Source organism: Choloepus didactylus, chromosome 2 (genome assembly GCF_015220235.1).
Source record: "Choloepus didactylus isolate mChoDid1 chromosome 2, mChoDid1.pri, whole genome shotgun sequence".
NCBI lineage: Eukaryota > Metazoa > Chordata > Mammalia > Pilosa > Megalonychidae > Choloepus > Choloepus didactylus.
The window spans coordinates 25,103,817-25,121,259 of NC_051308.1; the positions used below are offsets into that span (position 1 = coordinate 25,103,817).

A 17,443-nucleotide genomic window follows, 5' to 3' on the forward strand; every position below is an offset into this window, starting at 1 on the left:
AAGTTCTGCAGGTTGAAAGGAAAGGACAGTATACGCTAGACTGAAGCTTCATGAGGAAATAAAGATCTCTGGTGAAGGTAATGACAGGAGTAAATATAAATGTCAGAACTATTGTATTTTTGGTTTGTGTCTTCACTTTTTACTTCCCACAGGATCTAAAAGGCAAATGCATAAAATCTAATGATAAACCAGTGTTCTTGACTCATAAGTTATGAACATGTGATTTGTGACAAGAACTACATAAAAGTGGGAAGTAGGGGCATAGGAACATAGCTTGTGTATATTATTGAAGTTAGGTTGGTATCACAGCAAATAAGATTATAATAGACTTAGGATGTTAAATTTAAGTAGCATGGCTAACAAAGAAAATATTGAAGAATATGCAGACTCATAGAGACTAATTAATTAGAGTACTGGTTGCCAGGGGTGGTGGCAGGGGTGATGGGGAGTTGATGCATCATGAGTGTAGGGATTCTGTTTGGGGAGATGGGAATGTTTTTGTAATGCAAGATGGTGAGGGTACCACAATATTGTGAAAGTGTTTAATCCCATTGAATGTTATACTTGGGAGTGGGTGAGATAGGAAAGTTTACATTGTATCCATGTTCCCACATTACAAAAAAGAGAGAGAGCAACTATGGCATCATTGACAATTTAATGAAATACCTAATTCTGGATGGAATCTAGCAATGGAAGAGAAAAGGCTCTAAGGAATATTATTAGGACATCTGAAAAAATTGGAATAAAAACTGTAAACTTTTATATCAATGTTAGATTTCTTGAACTTGATAACTGCACTTAAGTTAGTTATATAAGTGAGTACCCGTGTTCTTAGGAAATGTACATGACAGTTCTAAATGTTGAAGGAGCATGAAGTATGCAACCTACACTGAAGTATTCAGAAAATTTATTGATAGCTGATAGAAAGATGGATAGAACAATATGGCAAATGTGGCAAAAGATTAAAATTTGTGATCTGTGTATCTGGGGTGGCAAGTGTATGTTAGTCTTCTCTCTATGGGGTTTGTATTATTTTTGTAGCTACTGTAATTTGGAAGTATTTCAAAATAAAAAAAAAAAAAAAAAAAAGGAAAGACAAAGAACCACATCATTTATGGAAGTTGTGCTCCCCCTGGAGGTGAAATATAGGTATAATATTGATAGAGTGATTTTATGGTTGGTTCATCAGTACTTTTCAAAAGTACAGGTATGGCTATTATTGTAAAAGTAAAGCTACCATTATGGATAGTGTCATTAAAAAAAACACAAAAACAACCACCTAAATTTTCCCACCTTCTTTTTATGAGAGCAGAGACCTTCCACAAGCTAGGAGCAGTTAGAGAAGTATGGTGGACTCAGCTGATAGTTACTTAATTAACCATGTAATGATTAGCCAATAGTGAATAAGATAAAGATAAAAAGGGATATAAAAGAAATAGCAATAATTAAGAAAATTTTTGCCTCAAAATATCCTATCATTTATAGGTTTCTTTTTTTTTTTTTAAGTATGGTTAAATTGTGATCTGAAATATTATTGTACAAGATATTTCTTAATCTTTATATCCAGGACATGTATGACTGAATTTTTTGGTACATATGATAATGCCAAAGAGAACCTGGATAAGAAGTATTCCATAATATCAACAATGATAAAATATGTCCAACATTGTCTATATTTTAAGATTCTAGCTGCAATATTTAAAGATATATGTTCATGTGTGAAAAATTATAGAGTAATTTTTTATTTTCCTCAAGACCTATGAACCATGGTAAAAGACACTGCAATAATCAGAAAACCTGATAAAAGAAACCGGGTGATTTAAAAACACCTGGTCTAACAGCTTGAACACTCAAGGGTGAGACAGATTGATTTAAATTTCACATCTTCTCCTTTCCTTGTTGGTAGTGAAGTGTCCAGGAGCCAGGAAATAAAATAAATTGATAATTGAAAAGTAACAATATTCAGAAGTAATTGAGGTTATGCACTCAAAAAAGGCATCACTTAGTTTTGAAACCTTTGACTTGGTTGTCATAAATTTATTTTATGGGCTCATTTTCTTCCTAGATGGTACATGTATGTTTCATGAGAGCCTAAAGTAACTGGCCCTAAAGGGGGGATGCAGGCTTCATTATCAATCTACTGTGCACCTATTCTTTTACTGTATTATCTTACGTGATCCTTACACTACTCCTTTAAAGTAACCGTTATAATTCACTTTTAAAGAAAATGATGTTCATAGAGTTCAGTAACTTGACTTAAGTCACAAAATTGATAAAGATTAGAGCCAAGATTTGTTTGTTTTTATAGCTCATGTTCTTTCAACTATGATAAAAATTATACTTTTATGTGGGTAATCACCCTTTGGCTATATAATACTTTCTCATGCCAAAACCATCACATGCATTGAGATGAGAAGTTCATTTTAAGGTATTCTATTATAGTTAAACTATACGATTTATTAGATTTAGTTATCAAGATACATTTTAAAGGTGTAGAGATGTCATTTGATAATCCAAAAAAAAAAAAAAGGCTGATTAATTCACCTATACATTTTGAAGTTTTACTACAACTTTGGTGTGTTTAATGTGTCAATTTTACTTATGTTAGTGCATCACTATTTTTTTAAAGTACAATTTTATTTTTTCATTTAAAGCACCTTGCTTTCTTCTTCTTAGTCACTAGATGGCAGTTCTGTATCTCTGTATATTACTACTGCAGAAGGAAATTGGAGGTTTTAAGCCACAGTCTGCTCTGTATAAATCATGAGCATAAAAGGTTTTCTGGTCCACTACAGGCTACCTGCATTATTTGTTGTCGTAATGCGAGATCTCCAGGATTGCTTAGTCAGAGTCGTGAAGCAGAATTGGAAAGCATCCTGTAAGCTTTTCTTCAGATGTGAATTCAGACACCTGTTCTCTCAATCTGAGTGCACTGGAATTTACTGAATGAGTTTTGACTTCTACTCTTTCCCTGTAGTTAATAATTCTGAGAGCTCAATATCCCTAGAAAAAACACATGACTCATAAAGCCTTTTCTCAACTAAGAGGAATTGAAGGCTCTGCTGTTGCCAGAGAGTCTGATGCCTAAAACAAATACAGCTGGCACTGATGTGGAAAGAAAGGATAACAGCAGCTCCTTGAATGCTTTTATTGATGGCCCTACGGAATTAGGAAGTTTTAAAATAAAACCACATTCTTAAGACCCACTTATTTTAATTTCAAGTAATATGCTCTGAAAATCTTCTATGTCTAAAGAATTATTTCATAAAACTGGGAAAGGGCTGTTTTTCAATTCTGTTTATTATCCTTTGGTGTTTGAAATGCTATTTAAACTAAGTCATTTTACACTTCATAGAATATAAATAGCAAATATCAATTATTGTTTTGAAAGAGTTTACTCCTAAGTTAAAGATTAATATATGGTAGCATGATTTACCTGGTTACCCCTCAATTTTTAACTTATCTTTTGCCTTTGAAGTTATATATAAAATTTGTGTTTAAAGAGTAAAAGAAGTATTGGTGAGGTCAAAAGAAAGGTGTGGGGTGAAAGTAATTCTGAAGAAATAATGATGAATATACATAAAAACAAGAAGCAGTTTGAATTGGGTTGGAATGTATTGGGCATGTTGAAGGATTGGGAAACATTTATTTAATTTGTGCTCCCTCTAAACTCTAAGGCAAAATATAATATGAAGTTAATTTACAAAGGTAATTTACAAACGTAATTGTAAGGCAACAAAAGAACAATCAACAAGACAAGTAAACTAAAATGTAAGCCAAATTGGACTTAGAGAGGGAGAAAACTGGACTTAGAAAGGGAGCCTGGGGAGGGGCAAGGTGAGAGATGTTGGGAAGGGAAGAGGAGCATGGACAGCCTTGTAGAAGCACCAGCTTTGAAAGATGGATAACATATCGCCACGGTGTTAATCATAGTATGTTAAGGGGAAGAAAGGATTTTTCTGGAAAGAACACTTTTATGTTATGGAAGCCCCAGGTGGGTTAGAGAAAAATTTAGACATTTTAGTTTTAGAAACAAAGAAAAAAGAACAACTATTTCATGAGTTTTAAGAATGAAAACCAGGTACTGTTTGGCAACAATTAGAATTTGAGATGAGAACGTGGAGGATGAATTAGATATAACGTATTTTTTTGTTTCTCTATAGGGTGGTTAGAGGTGAATGAAATGAAATTATGTCTTTGTTTTATTGAGTTTTAAGATGGTGTAAAACTAGTTTGTGCTATGCAATATTGTAAATGATCTGTGGAGAAAGGCAGTCAGTTCAAGCAGCTGATCTAAAGAGATAACTGAACAGGTAAAAGTTTTTTCATAAATTATCTCTTATAAAAGATGCTTATACTTTATCAAACATTCATTGACCTACTGACATACTCTGCCAACTATTTTTGGTAGGTATTGAAGGAAATACAAAGAATTCTAAGATGAGGTCCTGTGCATATGGAAGCAGAAGTCAAGTTAGACAAATATCTCTCTTTTGTGTATGTGAAATGATTTTCAAGATGTAATATAATTCTGCCAAGATATTTAGTATATGCTGTAAGTAATGTAGAAATTCAAAAAAGGAAAGATTGTTGGGAAACTGTAATTAAGGTCAGTGTCTTAGAAAAGGTGAAACCTTAGATCAAGTCCTCAAAGTGATAATTTTTGGACAGATTGCAAGAAGAAAAGTAATATTTTAGACTAGAGAAGAGAGTAAAGATTCAGAAGTGGAAGTGAAGAGCATGGCATGTTGGGCAGCAGGAGTAGGGGAGGGGCACTCAGTAGTCCCAGCGGCGTGAGAGGCTTCTCGGTTTATTCCACCTTCTAGACCTCTTCTGCATCCAGACCGCCAGTGCCTTAGTTTAGAGCCTCGTCTTATCTGGATTACTGCAGTAGTCTCCTAACAGATCTCTGTACTTCCAGTCTTAATGCCTTCTAATCTCTCCTCCACAATGCCTCCAGGGTTGTCTTTCTAAAAGCCAAATTTGCTTATGTCTAGTATCTGCTTAGACTTATTCAATTACTACTCATGACTTTTGAGAAAGTAAAATTCAGCCTCCTGAGTTTGACACATGAGACTTTTCCTTGTCTTCCAGTTTCTTCAGCCTTTAAATCCACTACTTCCTATGTGTTTGGTTTGTTCCACCTTTAAAGATACTCTGGTTTTCGGCAAGCTTTAACATCCTTCGTATCTGTTTTTACATATGTATTTCTTATGAATCCCTACTCTCCCTTTTTTTATTCATCTACTTAATTATTTCTCAATTTAAACTCATGTTAAGCTTTACTTCCTCTTAGACCTTCTCTGAGAGCCCTCAATCTAGAAACTCCCTTTATTGCTCCTACTCTGTGACCCCCTCTATTAATCATACTTTTCTTTAATTGTTGAATTATGTATGTATCACATACATAATTATGTATGTATGTATCACATACATAATTATATATGTATGTATGTATGTATGTAATTACATACATAATTATGTATGTATGTATGTATGTATGTATCACAGACAATTGAGCTCCTTTGTTAAGGCTATGCTTGTTTTCTTTGTCTCTCTAGTATCTCTAGTATCTTAGAAAATGTTTGATGAAATGAATAAATGTGTGGGAGAGAACACTGATTAGAGCAGAGGGTGCTTATTTGTTGCTTATTTTCCTCATCTGTAAAATGGAGATAGAAATAATTTCTATTTCATAGAGTTTTTGTGAGTTTTAATGTCCTAGGTAAGACATTCACCATTTACCATCTATTCTAATAGTCTCTTTTATCAACTCAAACTTGAAATTGATTGTACTTTATTTTTGTGCATCATCCTATCAGTTTAGAGTCTGATTTTCTTTTATGTAGATGTAGCCTATTGGAAATCTGGATTGTCATTGGTTTGTTCCAAAGCTTTAGAATATTTTAGAATTTAAAACATGGGCAAATAGAGAATTTGTATCTTTCTGTGAAGAATAGAATTCCCATTTTACAGATGTATAGAGTTATTCTACCTTGTCAGCAATGAGGTCTTAGAATTTAGGAGAACTTGAAAATTGGAGTATGGTAGAAATTAATTTATCTACCTTATATTAAAATATACAAAATACATATTTATAATATTAACTTAGCACTGAGCAGTTTTTAAATTCTAGGCTCTGAAAGTATTCTGCTTACATAATAAACATAAAGTTTCAAAGATGAGCAAATTCACTTCTCAGCAAAATCGTTACCTTAGTGTCTTGGCCTTCTTTCTGACAATAGTGACCTTAATGTTAGTAATGTTTTATTATTTCTGGGAATCAGATAATCCTGTATTTGGGAAAATATTTTTGGTGAGCATTTTATTTTTTAATGGTCACTTGTATTTTGTGAGATGTAAGAGTTTAAACAATTTATAAGAACTAACCATCAACACCCATGTGTAAAATTATACAGGAATGGAAGAATTTTGGCTGACTTATTGTATAAAATTTATCAGCCAAAGCAGTTGGTTGGCTCTTTAACCACTTAAAATGAGTTAGAGTTTTGAAACAATATTTATAAATACAAATAATCTCAAAAATTGATAACAGATAAAGTTTATTACTTATTGTGTAGGCTCATTAAAAATAGATTTGATTTTTAGCCTTCCTGTATTTATATTTAGAAGTATTCATCCATTATATAGATTCTAGACAAAATTGTAAAGATCTTTTTTTCCTCCTTTAAAAATTTTTATTTGTTTTAATTTTTAATGGTAAGAACTATTAGTATTGGGTGGACAAAATTACTGAAAATACTGAAAGTCTTTTTGAAAGTGTAAAAGTCTAAAGATAATGAAAATTTCATTTCTCCAATGTCAAGTTCTTTGAGAATCTGAGAGGCCTCTAGTTGTACCCTGAAGGGATGGAATATTAATTACCAGGAATGGAAAACATACAAGGGAACTGGTTTTGTTAGTGAGTGGGCCCCTGCAGATCTTTACTTTATTTGGGTTCTTTGAGAGCAAGTCATTTGCTTAAATGGTCAAGGAATAGACAACACTTTTTTTTCTTGATAATAACTAATATTTAGTATGAATTCTCTTTATTAATCCTTGAAAATAGTAAAAAATATAACCCATATAGCAATCAACTCTTAATGTTTCTTACTGACAAGAAACTCTTTTGATGACTTTAAAGAAAAAGTGCTAACTTTGTGAACTGGTGCTCTATGAGAGCCAGCTTCTCCTTGGCTGATAACCCTGGATAAGAAAGACCAAATAAAATTCTTTGTAGACTCTAAACTAAATACAGAACCAAAAATCCCACATACATTTGTCTACTTTGTGATAGTGGATGGTGGGCCTTACTTTACAGACTAGTCCATCTGTATTAGATATGTAATTCAATAAAAAAAGTCATTTAGTGTTTCTTTGCTTTAGTGCCTTAATATTTATCAATTAATTTGATTTTGTCAGAGTCTATACCACTAATGTTAAAGCATTGCCAGATATCTTCCCAAGAGATGCACTGAGTTTTTTGGATCTTGTTTTGCTTCAAGTATCACTCTGTTATCTCTATTGATTTTTATTTTATGTCTCTTTTTTTGATTCTTATTGATGGGAAGAAGATTGTGACTAAAGACAAATGTCTAAAATTGTACCATTGATTTGACGTTTATTGTCATGTATAATTAGACATGTATATATTGTATGTATTATATATATTTTGTAATGTGTATATTATACAAATTATATATACATTCACACATTTTATGCAGGAATATTTCTTCTGACTTCCTGCTCCATTCCTACTAGATTATAAGCTATTCCGAATGGAAATTGAATTCCTTTGTATCTGTAATAGCATGTACAACAATGCCTCCCTTCCATATAACAGGTACTTAGATATTTTTAGGTTAAGTTCGACACAGTATGAGAAAAGACAACCATGGGAAAAGTGTTATCTAGCAGTCGACTTCTCTAGATCAGTGATACTCCAAGTGTGTTCTGTTGCCCAGCTGTATGTTTGCACACCATGAAGAGATAAGTACAGTATTTATTAGTAAGCATTTAGACAGTTTTGTAGCAAATTGACATTGCTGCAAATTTTCAGTGCATAATCATTTTTCTAGTGATTCATTTTCATTGTATTTTAAAGCAGTATCTGTCTGACAGTATGGTGGAGATAAATAATCCTTCACTGGTTAGAAAATACTAGTCTAGGTCAGTGCTTCTTCAGCTTCGGTTTTCCAGCAGATCACTCTGGGATTTTATTGAAATGCAGACTGTGATTTAGGCAGTGTGAAGTGGAGCCTAAGAGTCTGCATTTCTACCAGTGCAGATGCCCATGCTGCTGGATCTTGGATCACATGTTGATTAGCAAGAGTCTAGATTTATTTATTGGTCTTGAACATGGAGGTTCTGTAGAACACATTTGTAATTCTTGTATATGTGATCATCATGTTGTTTAGCCTCCTGTGATATTGTTTATACTCCCTTCTCTCCCCATGGAAGTACTCATCACTGGACATGATGGGGATTGGGCTGGTAGAATTTCCGCCTGATTTATCTAATTCTTAGGTTACACAGATATCAAAGATATATTGGATACTATCAGCAGTACAGTCTTTCAGTGCAGCATTAGAGTGCTGGGACTAGAATTTTATTTAGGAGAGAGAAACTAATCCAAGGCTAGATAATAAGTAGTTCATTTAAAATAAATATTTGGTGTGGCATGTTGCTGCAAGGCTGCACTGAGATCACCAGAGAGGGAATGGTTCTTTTCTTTTGTGTGGCCATGTTCTCATTTTACCCATCCATAGCAGCTTTCAGGAGAAATACAAAGATGCAGCTTCTGCATTTTTGTTTGAAATGATACTCTCTGTTTAACTTACCCAAAAGGTAGAAGTTTGGCAGTGTTAATCAGGCAGAAAACAACTATTCAGATATATAGATCATTCTTGGTGCTTTTAGACATTTTAAATAGGGAAAAACTTAAGATTCTTTGTTCATTCATTCAATTATTAAATATTTATAGAAAGTATAAAATGGAAAAGCCCTCACTTGCCTTCCAGTGAAGGGGTGATGGGCAGTCTTCCCTCACTGTTTAGCAGGGTGTGGAAGTCCAGGCTCCCCACTCATCCTCTGTCCATACCTTGGGGTTGCTGGGGAAGTGAGTAGAGATAAATTGCCAGGGGCACTCAGAGCAGGGGAAGGTGAACCTCTTTGTTAGGCCTACAATAGAAAACTGGCCATGGACTTCAAGCTAGCTAATCCCTGATTTGTTGATTAATTCATTCACTGAAGACCCCACAAAGTTTTACTCACAGCTTTTAGTCCCAGAGACTCTAAAACAAAAAGAGTTCAGTCATCACTTTCAAGGAACTCGGTCTAGTGAGATATACAACCATATAAAACAGATGATTCTAATGCTAGGAAGTATATGAAGTGAAAGTGTTATATTCATAGGGTGTTATAAAAATACAGAGGAAAGATACATAATCCAACCTAGAGCCGTTCTGGGGAGGTTTGCCCTAAAAGCTAAGTTTTTGAAGAGGAGGAGGAGGAGAATAACAAATAATGATAATACTTAATTCCTTTTGAACACATCATATGCCAGCAACCATTCTAAGTGCTTTATGTGTGCTAACTATATCTACCTCTCTTAATCTGATGAGCTGGAAACACAGAGACCTTAATTAACCTGCCTAAGGTCACACTGTTAGTAAGTGGAAGAATAAGGATTCAGACACAGGCAGTCTGTCTCCAGAACCCGTATTTTGAGTCACTTATGGACAGGTGGCAGAGTACAGGCCTAGGGCATAGCCTATAGATGGTATTTTAAGTGAGAAAATGGAGTAAAATCACTCATGGTTATTGTATACATTGAGAAGAACTGTAGGCTAAGTACAGAACTCAGGTAAACATCATATTTCAGGAAGGGAAATACATGAAGAATACAGAGAGAGAATAGTTTTGAGAACTGTGAGAACTGACAGGAGAGCCAGTAATTAGCTCAGAATGGGTGGAGACCATTTCAGTAGAAAGTGAATGACAACAAAGGCAGTGGAGACTTTCTATAGGTAAATACTAAAACTTGTCAGTTGGATTTGTCAGTTAGGAAGCCACTGATAATTTTAATGACAGCAGTTTCAATAGACTAATGGGATAAGCTCCAGATGGTCATAAATTGAAAAATGAGTGGGGAGAAGAAATGAAGCAAATGAATTTGGTAACTTCACTGGGAAAATGCAATGAGAAGTAGAGAAGATGAGAAGACAGTATCAATATAGGGATTTCTATGATGGGAGAAAGAGACTTAGGGAAAAAGAAGATTTTAATAGAGCATGAAAGAGAGGGAGTATTAATAGTATGGAGTCTTCAAGGAGATGGTTAAGTATCAGGCTGTATGTAATAATGGTAAGAGCTTAGGCTCTGGGGTCCAATCCCTGACCACTTTATTCTGTCTCCACCATTTATTGGATAGGTTACTGCCCCTCTCTGAGCTATGGTTTCCTCATCTGTAAAATAAGAATTGTAAAAGTACCTAATTCAGAATTGTGAGGATTACATGAATAATTACATAATATCCTTAGTGCGGTTTCTTGAAGGTGATAAGTATTGAATACATGTTAGCTCTATATTAGCAATGATACTATTATTACATTAATGTTGAAAGTATGAGAGCTGGGATGGAGGGGTTGATTTTGAACCTGTGAAGAGATATTTCATCTTCTGAGACTTGAGGAAAGAAATGAGAACTGGTAAGAGATATTGATAAGTTTATAGGTGGGGGTGGAAGTTACAGAGTCATAGTAAGTGGTATAGATTTTCTTGAGGAAATGGAGGGCAAACGGTTTGTAGTTTTTTTTTGAAGTTAATTTACAAGCACTCTATATCTTCCAAATATACAATCCCCCTTTCTTCCAACCTCCTTTCCCTGGTAACCTTTAATCTACTTTCTGACTCTGCAAGCTTGTCATTTCTAGTCATCCTTTGTAAGTGCCATCTTACAATATTTTATGTGACTTACTTATTTCCCTGAGCATAATGTTTCCAAGGTTCTTCCATGTTGCAGTATATCTCAGAACTTCATTCTTTCTTATTGCCAAATAATATTTCATTGTGTGCATTTTATTTGTCCATTCATTTGTTGATGAACACTTTGTTGTTTCCATCTTTTAACTATTTTGAATAATGCTTGTATAAACATTGGTGTACAAGTATTTGAGAGCCTGTTTTCACTTTCTTTGGGTATATACCTAGAATTGGAATGGCCCCGTCGTATGGTAACACATAAATTCCAATTTCTCAGCCTGCACTCCAACACTTGTTATTTTCCCTTTTCTTTTTTTAATAATTGCCATCCTTGCTGGTGTGAAGTGGTATCTCATTGTGGTTCTGATTTGCATTTCCGTAATGGCTAATGATGTTGAGTATCTTTTCATATGCTAATTATCCATTTCTATATCTTCTTTGTAAAATGGGTATCCAAATCCTTTGCCCATTTTTTAATTGGGTTGCTTGTCTTTTTGTTGTTGCCTTGTAAAAGTTCTTTATATATATTCTAGATATTAAGCCCTTATCTGATAATATAGTTTGCAACTATTTTATCTCATTCTGTAGGTGGTCTTTTCATTTTCTTAATAATGTCCCTCAATGTACAAAAGTTTTTTTAAATTTGATGAAGTTGAGTTTATCTATTTCTTTGGTGTCTTGTGCTTTCGATGTCATATCTAAGAATCCATTACCAAATCCCAGGTCATGAAGGTCTGCCACTATTCTATCTTCTAAGAGTTTTATAGTTTTAATTCTTATATTTAGAGTTAATTTTTGTATGTGGTGTGAGCATGGGTCTTACTCCATTCTTTTGCTTGTGGATATCCAATTTGCCCAACACTATTTGATGAGAAGACTAGTCTTTCCCCATTGTGTGTACTTAGTATCCTTGTTAAAAATCAATTGGCCATAAATGTATGGGTCATTTATTGGCTCTAGCAGTTTTCTTGTGGATTCCTTTGGATTTGTTTTATACAAGTTCATATTGTCTGCAAATAGAGATAGTTTTACTTCTTCCTTTCCAATGTGGATACCTTTTATTTCTTTTTCTTGCCTAATTACTCTGGCAAATGTATTTTGACTATAAGCTTTAGAAGAGAATTTTGGTGAAGTTACTGACTGGAACGAGAGAAATAATGTATTGATGGAGAGCACTGCAGGTGTAGTTAAGGCTTGAGATTGGCTTAATTGTTCTGCTTTCCTGGAATGGAAAAGGTGGATTTTAGTATTGATTTAGGCCTGGGGTTTTATGGCGCAATTAAAGGTAGAGTCATGAGGGTAGTAAAATTTTTAGCAAGTTGTCTTTGTTCTCTTTACAGTGGGAATAATGTGAGGAGCAGGTAGTTTCTCAACCAATTTTTCTTCCCTGTTCTATATCTATAAAAGTTCTCTATAAGAAAATTTTCTCTGTCAATCTATTATATTTACAATCTGTTTATTATCATTGTTATAAATTCTTTGAGTCTGCCACTTTCCTGATACCCCAGTGCTAGCCATTGCCATATTCTATTATATGACGGTTTCTGAATTTAGTTTTGTTATCCCTATTTCCTTTACCACCTTTTAGTTGCAGTTATTATATCTTACATTTGAAAACTGAGTATTGGTTTCTTAATTTGTTAAAATTTTATTACCTAAGTGTCCTCAATTATCACATTGTTTTAAAAATGGAGAAGCCTACATAACAGAGCACTGTATACTAAAAACTAATAATATCACTTACAAAATTAGATCCAAACCCAAATCCCTCCCCACTTCAACATGAAACATTTGTTACTTTCCATCATAATTTAGATTTTTAATGCAATTTTATTGAGATATATTCACACACCATACAAACCATCCAAAGTATAAATCAGTGGCACACAGTATCATCACATGGTGGTGCATAGATCCCCATGATCAATTTTAGAACATTTTCATTACTCCAGAAAAGAAATGAAAATAAAAATGAAAACCCAAATCCTCCCATACCCTTTATGTCCCCCCATACTGACCCATAGTATTGATGTGGTACATTGTTACTGTTGATGAAAGGATATTAAAATGTAGCTCTTAACTATAATCATAGGTACGTTTTCCTGATATACCCCTCTATTATTAACTCCTTGTAATAGTGTCATACATTTGTTCTAGTTCATAAAAGAACTTTTTTACAGTTGATCACAGTCATTGTCCATCAACAGTTCACTGTTTTATACATTCCCATGTTTTAACCTCCAGCTTTCCTTCTGGTGACATACATGACTCTAAACTTCCCCTTTCAACCACATTCACACACCATTCAGTACTGTTAAATATTCTCACAAAAATGTGCTATCATCATCTCTGCCCATTTCTAAATGTTTTAAGTTCAACCTCATTAAACATTCTGCACATATTAAGCAACCATTTCTCATTCTTTAGCCTTATTCTATATCCTGGTAACCTGTAGTCTACATTTTATGTCTATGAGTTTACATGTTATAATTAGTTCACATCAGTGAGATCATACAATATTTGTCTTTTTGTGACTGACTTATTTCACTTAACATAATGTCCTCAAGGTTCCTCCATGTTGTCACGTGCTTTAAGACTTAATTCCTTCTTATTGCTTAATAATACTCCATTGTATGTATACAGGACATTTTGTTTATCCATTCTTCTGTTGATGGACACTTGGATTGTGTCCATCTTTTGGCAATTGTGAAAACTGCTATGAATCTCGGTGTGCAAATGTCTGTTCGTGTCCCTGCTTTCCGATCTTCTGGGTATATCCTGAGTAGTGGGATTGCCAGGTTGTAAGGCAACTCTATACTTAGTTTCGTGAGGAAAACCATCCTTCATAGCAGCTGTACCATTTTACATTCCCACCAGCAGTGAATAAGTGTTCCAATTTCTCCACATCCACTCCAACACTTGTAGTTTCCAGTTTGTTTAATAGTGGCCATTCTAGTAGGTGTGAGATGGTATCTCATTGTGGTTTTGATTTGCATTTCCCTAATAGCTAGTGAAACTGAGCATCTTTTCTTGTGCTTTTTAGCCATCTAAATTTCCTCTTTGGAAAAACGTCTCTTCAGGTCCCCTGCCCATTTTTTAATTGGGTTGCTTCTCTTTTTATTGTTGAGTTGTAGGATTTTGTTATATATTCTAGATATAAAACTCTTGTCAGATATGTGATTTCTAAATATTTCCTCCCATTGAGTCAGTTGCTTTTCCACCCTTTTGACAAAGTCCTTGGTAATATGAAAGTATTCGATTTTGAAGAGTTCCCATTTATCTATTTTTTATTTCATTGCTTGTGCTTTGGGTATAAAGTTTAAGCAGCTATTGCCTATCACTAGATCTTGATGTTTCCCTACGTTTTCTTCTAGGAGTTTTATGATACTGCTTCTTATATTTAGGTCTTTGATTCATTTTGAGTTAAATTTTTTATAGGGTGTGAGATAGGGGTTCTCTTGACACATCATTGTTTAATTTGGGCAGGGTCAGTTTATTAGTGATTTTTGGATGTTTTAAATCACACAATATAAATCCAATGCATGGTAAAATTTTTAATCTTATAGAAGTTTCAGGATTCCTGAAGTCAGGGAAGGTGATGGTTGAGAAATTTGAGTCACATGAAATTTATTGATTGTGAGCACCTGGAAGAGTTAGTTAATTTGGAAAGGATGATGATGTGACAGATATGTTGAAATGATTAATCTTCATGTTGGGATTGTGAGATACCATTGAGAAAATAGATGAAGTTCTAAAATATTACAAAAAGTTACTGTTTTTTCATAAATGATGTCATATATCATAGCATCACATAATTTTGTCCGAAAAATTACACTGAAAAAATTAATGCTTGCTTTCTTTTAATTCTAAGGATTTGTGTGTGCTTGCCATTAAGATAAAAAATTTTTAGAAATAAGTGACCTACATGTAGTTTTAATTTTTAATTTCATCTTTTAGGAAAAAAGGAAAAGTTTTACACAATTTGTTCTGAAATATTGCTACCTGGCTATATTAGTCATGCTTTATTGCGGGAAAGAGATACCACCCTAGGTATATTTAACAGAAAGGTTTCTTACTTGGAATTTGATGTTTACATATTGTTGAAAAGGCTGCAAAATCCATTTCTAGGCTGAAACTCTTCAAAGGAAACATACAATTCATCTAGCAGGGGAATAAAACTTTTGAGGCCACCATTGGATTTTGATTCCTGATCCAAGAAGCTACTGCCATCAAAAATGTATCCCATACCCAAGAAAATATGTTCCATAGATTGGAAAGTCAGATTAAGAAGCCACTGCTGCTGCTTCCACCACTGCTTCCTGACTCTCAGAAGTTGAGAGTGGATATTGGAATGCTGTTCCATGAAAACGTCAAGTTCTCAGATGTTGATTGCTAACAGGCCATCAAGACATGCAGGAGTATAGGCCCCACTTTCTAAATCTCTCTGTGACTGCTTCTAATTGGATAAAGGTCCTAATTTGCATCAAGAACCCTAGCTGCTATGGGGTATGGGAATGTAGTTTCTCACCCCAGTTCTGTAAATAAAAGGAGAGGGATGGAGGTTGGGAGAGTGATCCAAAGTAACTACCAAATTGTTTTAAGAGGATTTCACTTAAGAAGCCTTCTTTTTTGGTGGACCAATTATCTTGTGCAGTGAGATCCTCTTTTATCTTTTCTGAGTGGCTTTGTGAATTAGAGATACTAAATATCCTGGTTATCTTCCCAGTCACTTATACTTTTACCTTCATTACCATTGGCTTTGGGAGCTGAGATTCACTAATTGGCTAGGAAACAGGGGAACATAAATCCACATAGAAAGAGGTATAGTAATTGCTATTGTGCTAGGCTGTCAGGATTTTTTTTCTAAATGTCCTTTAAATGTTATTCTTCTTTCTTTATATATTTGAATCTATGATTAAAAAAGAGCTGGCCTAGGTAATAAAACATTTAAGAACTGAGATTTGGAAAACTCCTCCAGAGTCTTAATCTTGCATGTTGTTCATTATATTGTTTTTATAAGATCATCATTAATGGGAAAATGAGAAACTTATTTATGTATCAGGATAACTCAACACATAATAAAATGACAAAATGTCACTTTTAAGAGTATGTTGGAAAAATGAAAATAATTTATACATTTTACTAATCCAGTATAATGAAGAAATATTGAATAGTTGTACTTTTTTTAGGATGAACTTGGGAGTTAATTTTTTGGCTTCTAGTTTCTTCTTGACTTACTACCATCACAACTGAAGTCTGTAGTTAAGTATAGTGGCCAAACATGATATTAGAAATTGTTTATTAAAAATATTTCTTTTACTATGGACTACTTAGAAAATACATGACATAATTTTCCAAATAGTACATTGTCTTTAGTCTTTTGGGTAGACATTGGTGAAAAATAGTGACTTAAGGTATTTAAATAAATAAATATATACTTATATTTATATATAAATATAAAGTACCTCTCAAAATCTTGCCTAGCAATTTAAAGTGTATTAGGTTCCATTATTAGTTACAAAGTAAATGATTTTCCCTTTTCAGTTTTCTTTCACAATAAAAGCTGCTTCATATTTTTTATATTAGACAGGAAAAATAAGAAAAAAAATACCTTGCACAGGGTCTTTGTCTCTGAAGTTACAAGTTCTCTTCAGCTCAGCCCTCAAGAAGCTTTATAATTAACCTTTAGTAAATTAAATGTAGCAAATGATATAGTTTCCAGAGAAGGAGCAGGGATTAGGGTCAAGTCTACTAAGCTTATATCTACTAGCCCCTGACTCCTCTGCTCTGTAAAACAAAACAAACAAAATACCAGCTCTGAGGATTTTTATCAACTGTATCCAAGGCATCAAAAATGTTACAGTTTAGTAAACGCCCATTTTTGCCTTGTCCACTTGAAGTTTTGGTACTGCACATGGGTTGGATGTTTGTTTGGGACTGAATAAAGACTAAAGAAAACATTTGTTTACAAAACTTTTGGAGACATTTCTTGGATCCAGATTTTAACCTTGCACAAGTAGGATAAGAATTTAGTTTCATATTTACTGTGATCTGTGTATTACCTCTTAACTGTTCTTCCACAATGTGTAAAAAGCTGGTCTGGAGTGTCATCTTCAGGCTCCTGTATGTGGAAAATAGCAGATATCTGTACTCTGGGGCTATTGCTTTCTACAGTAGCTTCTATTGATCCCCAATGGTCTTAGTTTCCCACATGTTTTGACAGATACCACACAATGGGTCACTTAAACAATGGAAACTTACTGGCTCATGGTTTCAGAGGCTTGAAGGCCTGCTTCCTCCCAGGGTCAGTAGCATTCTGGCATAACATCTGCAAAGGTCCTGTATACAAATGGGTTTACACCCACAGGACCAGCGGCTGGGACCATTTTATGAGGGGCATAATTCAATCCCCAACAGAGATCATCTGTATGAAACTCTGGAACACTCTGAAGAAACAGTT

At 34.0% G+C, this 17,443-nt stretch overlaps 1 protein-coding gene across 1 annotated transcript in view; it reads left to right on the forward strand.

The window, feature by feature from the left end:
* The window catches only part of FMN2 (formin 2), a 408,121-nt gene that overhangs the window by 118,586 nt on the left and 272,092 nt on the right, over positions 1-17,443 (forward strand). The gene's annotated exons all lie outside the window — the stretch shown is intronic.